A 4,723-nucleotide genomic window follows, 5' to 3' on the forward strand; every position below is an offset into this window, starting at 1 on the left:
AAAAACTAAGCTAGTACTCAAACCGGTAGTGAGATCAGTCATTCATTTTTTCATAAAATCTCGTTTCCAATAAAGATGGAATATTCCGGCCAATAATTTGAAGCACTAGAAATGCCTCCCTTCTTGGTAAGAATATCAGCAAATGCATCCCCTTCTCTGTAACCGTGTGAAATTGTCCATTGAATTGAGACTAAGAATAAACTATAGTGATTCTACTGTTGTTTGAAAATCCATGAGATAATTAGTAGTGGAAAGGTTCAATGGTGCCTCTAACGTTGCAGGATTCTGATTATTTGACTAATTACCCATTAATTGCCGAGGAACGAAGAGGCTCCTTTGCTCATCTGTACCTACCAGGAAAAAAATCGTCTACAATTCCGATCTTGTACAATTCCGTGCAATACCACCTTCAAGCGGTGACACGTGTATTGATACCAATACAATGGTCCAGATCTGATTTAAATGTCTTTTCACTGATTTAATGTTTTATTAGTTGTACTAGATCTGGGCCATTGCATTGGTATCAATACACGTGTCACCACCTGAAAGTGGTATTACATGGAATTGTACAAGATCGGAATTGCAGACGATTTCAACCCGTACCTACCAACATCTCGCACCTCTCTCTCTCCCGGACAGGTGAAGTTGGTCAAGCCAATTAGTTGTCTTACTCTTACACTCTGGGCCCACCGTCCCAACCCCAAAGGCTCACACGGCCAATTGGCCAACTCTATTTAAACTCAAGAAAACCTGTACAGCGACCATACAAAACTCATAAACCTAAAAACACTTCTGCTCCTCCTCCTTCATCTCCTCTGCCTGTTAGCGAACCCATTTCGTCTCTCTTCAACCAATCACTGCCTCTAATTAGCCCAGAATCCACAATAGTGAACCCACACCATCAACTTCTTCTTCTTCTTCTTCAAAATGGGTTGCCTTGCTGATGCCCAAGAAAACAACTGAACTCACTCTTAATCCTCTTGACCCTGAGGAGTTCAGGAGACAAGGCCACATGATCATCGATTTCCTCGCCGACTACTACCGTGACATTGAGAAGTACCCCGTCCGGAGCCAAGTCGAACCAGGTTATCTCCAAAAAAGACTCCCAGACTCAGCCCCCAATAACCCAGAACCAATCCAAACATTCCTCCAAGATGTAGAGACTCATATCATCCCTGGCATTACACATTGGCAAAGCCATAACTACTTTGCTTACTTCCCTTCAAGTGGTAGCATTGCAGGTTTTCTAGGTGAAATGCTTAGCACTGGATTCAATGTTGTGGGATTCAATTGGTTGTCTTCACCTGCTGCGACAGAGCTCGAAAGTATAGTTATGGACTGGCTTGGGAAAATGCTTGAGCTCCCTAAGTCCTTCCTCTTCTCAGGCAATGGCGGTGGTGTGTTAGAAGGGACTACTTGTGAGGCCATCATCTTTGTGCACACTCACAGCCTCTAGAGACCGCATGTTGAATAAGATTGGTAGAGAGAATATAGGGAAGTTAGTGGTTTACGGGTCGGATCAGACCCATTGTACACTACAGAAGGCGGCCCAGATTGCAGGTATCCACCCGAATAACTTCCGACCCATGGCTACCTCGTGGTTGACCGCATTTGGGCTATCGCCGAATTCCTTCCGATCAGCAATTCTCGCCGAAATAGAAGCCGGACTCATCCCATTATTCCTATGTGCCACGGTAGGCACCACATCTTCCACCGCCGTGGATCCAATTGGGCCATTGTGTGATGTAGCGAAAGAGTTCGGGATATGGGCTCACGTCGATGCGGCGTATGCCGGAAGTGCATGTATTTGGCCGGAGTTTCGGCACTTCATCGCCGGCATGGAGAATGCAGACTCATTAGTCTTAATGCACATAAATAGTTTTTCACTGCACTTGATTGCTGTTGCCTTTGGGTTAAGGACCCTAATGCCCTTATTAAGGCCCTCTCCACCAATCCTGAGTACTTGAAGTACAAAGCTACGAAAACCAATAAGGTCATAGACTATAAAGATTGGCTGATAGCACTAAGCCGGCGGTTCAGGGCTATGAAGCTACGGCTTGTGCTACGTAGCTATGGCGTGACCAGCCTTAGGAATTTCTTAAAGAGCCACGTAAAGATGGCTAAGCACTTTGAAGGGCTTGTGGGGATGGACAAGAGGTTTGAGATTGTTGTCCCTAGGACTTTTGCTTTGGTGTGTTTGCGACTCCTATTGCCATCGGTGGGGGTGCACGCAAATGTTGGGGCCGATCACTATGATGAGCAGCCGGATGATAAGGAACGTGCAAATGAGCTGAACCGGAGGTTCCTTGAGTCAGTGAACTCGTCTGGTTGGGTCTACATGAGTCATGGTGTGGTTGGGGGAGTGTACATGATCCAGTTCGCCATGGGTGCAACCCTAACGGAGGAGAGACATATGAACATGGCTTGGAAGGTGGTGCAAGAACATGCAGACTTTCTTCTAAGTACGTATTAAGGTGGGGCAGGTGTTTTGCTCAAGCTGAGTTAAACAGGACAATGGTGATCTTGACCGAAGAAAAAGGTGACACCAACAGAAACACAATTGTTAATGGCTAAAAAAAAAAATTATTATTTTATACTTATTTATATTTAGGAGAAGTTCTCCATCACTTTAAGATAAGGTTCATATCATCTTAGGGTTCATAAACCCCTCCAAGGTGGTTATACTTATTTATATTTAGGAGAAGTTCTCCATCACTTTAAGATAAGGTTCATATCATCTTAGGGTTCATAAACCCCTCCAAGGTGTTAGTATGTTCCCTTAAGTTCCCTCTCAGTATCCTCCTATGTGTATCTAAAACCCTGTGATCAAGGGATTTCCTTCCACAGTGACTTAAGAAAAACTCAGTCTTTATTTAAAAACTTTCTATATATGTAAATTTGCGTATTATCTATTTATATATATATATATATATAAAAAAAAAAAAAAAAAAAACCTTTGTGTTGTCAACTTGTCATTAGGGGTGCAAGTTTGGCCTTGACAGCTTAGACCCACCATTGGCCTGCCCTGATCCCGAATAAATACCAACCCAAAAATTTTGGCCCTGAGGGCTGGCCTGGCCCTGAAATTTCTGACCCTAAGTCAGGGTCAGGGCTGGTAAGGGTTGATGTCTTTGGTCTACCCAACCTGCCCTAAACCCGGCCCTGATTTCTTTACTTGACTTTTGGCCCTGGTTTTGGCCCTACCTGGCCCTAATTTTTGCCCCTGATGTTGACCCTAGTTATAACCTTAGTTGTGACCTTGATTTTAACCTAATTTTATATATAATTTCACATTGAGTCATTAACACCTCAAAACTCCTAATGTATCTTCTCACAATCTCGCCTGTCTCTCTTACCTTTTTTACCAATAAAAAAGATCTTTTTTCCTTTTTCTACCAAAAAATTTTTTTTTTCTATTCTAGTAATTATTTTTAATAAAATGAAAAACAAGTAATATTTTTTTTTAAATTACCATCTTAAATCAATATGTAATTATTGATATGAATATTTATTATCGACTTTTATTATATATATATATATATATATAATACAGTGAAAATTGGTAGAATATCATTTTCTACCAATCTTGTTCCTTGAACCTAAAGTTTTTTTCTTCACTCTCATCAAGTGGAGGTTCAGTTTTCTTGCAGTTTGCCTTATTAGGATGATCTTTTTGTTTATCATGACAAATAATTGATTTTTTACTTTCTTAGGATGATCTCCTCTTTGTTTATCATAATAGTTAGAGTTATTTGTATTATTTGAATTTTTGATTTAGAATGTTCTCTTCATAACAAGTAATTTGTAACTTTGTGTTTTTTATCTCCTCTTTATTATGAATATTTTTTATTTTTAAGCTATTTCATATTTTGTAGAGTCAGGGTCAGGGTATACCCGGACTTGGTGGCAAACTAGGGTTAGGTCAATCAATTCCATCTCGGCCCGACCTTGAAAAATTAGGGCCAATCAAGGAGGGTAAAGGTTGGCCTAAACCCTGAAGGGTAGGGCCTGGGTTGAAGTTTTGTGGCCCTGAATCAGGGTCAGGGTGGGTTTGGGCCCAATTAAGGGGACTAAGGGTTGGTCTAGGGTTTTAAGAAGCCCAACCCAACCCGGCCTGTTGCACCCCTAGTTGTCATCTCTCAATCTCATGGTTTCTTTCCATGTGGAGGATAAACATAGATAAACAACTCCATGGTGTTGAAATTTGTCCAACCTCTATGGTGCGAAGGAAGAGTGACATCAATGCAGAATATGCATAAAAGAAAAAAGACATCCATGCCAAATATTAAGATAAGGTACAAGGGAATGGTTAAAAAACTAAGGAAATGTAAAACAAGTCTAATCTTCAAGGCTTTACTTATTCATGGCTTCATTTTAATCATTTGTTGCAATGGATATGATAAGGAATCCCCAACCAATGAAACCATTCACAAAATTAATATCCATTTTTAAATGGGTTACATTTTAATGACATTTTTGGTGGTTTGGTATCGGGTGTTTAAGAAAGGTCAACTTAACAATTTTAGCAAAACTGGTTGGTTCATCAAATCAGACCATCTTATGCTTGCTAATTTCTTAAGGGGTCGTCTTCTTGCCAATAATGGTTCTATAAGAAAATAAGTCATATTTTTTATTCTCCTTAGTTTTCGTAAAGTTTGGGATTTCATAGGAGATTCAGAAAGATGAACAGTAGACAACGACGAGTCTATCAAGTTTTGGTATG

The 4,723-nt window shown here is 40.5% G+C and overlaps 1 pseudogene; it reads left to right on the top strand.

The window, feature by feature from the left end:
* The first annotated feature begins 927 nt into the window (after window positions 1-927).
* LOC122064295 lies at window positions 928-2,473 on the top strand (annotated as a pseudogene).
* The last annotated feature ends 2,250 nt before the right edge of the window (window positions 2,474-4,723 follow it).

Source organism: Macadamia integrifolia, unplaced genomic scaffold (assembly GCF_013358625.1).
Source record: "Macadamia integrifolia cultivar HAES 741 unplaced genomic scaffold, SCU_Mint_v3 scaffold1601, whole genome shotgun sequence".
Taxonomy (NCBI): Eukaryota; Viridiplantae; Streptophyta; class Magnoliopsida; order Proteales; family Proteaceae; genus Macadamia; species Macadamia integrifolia.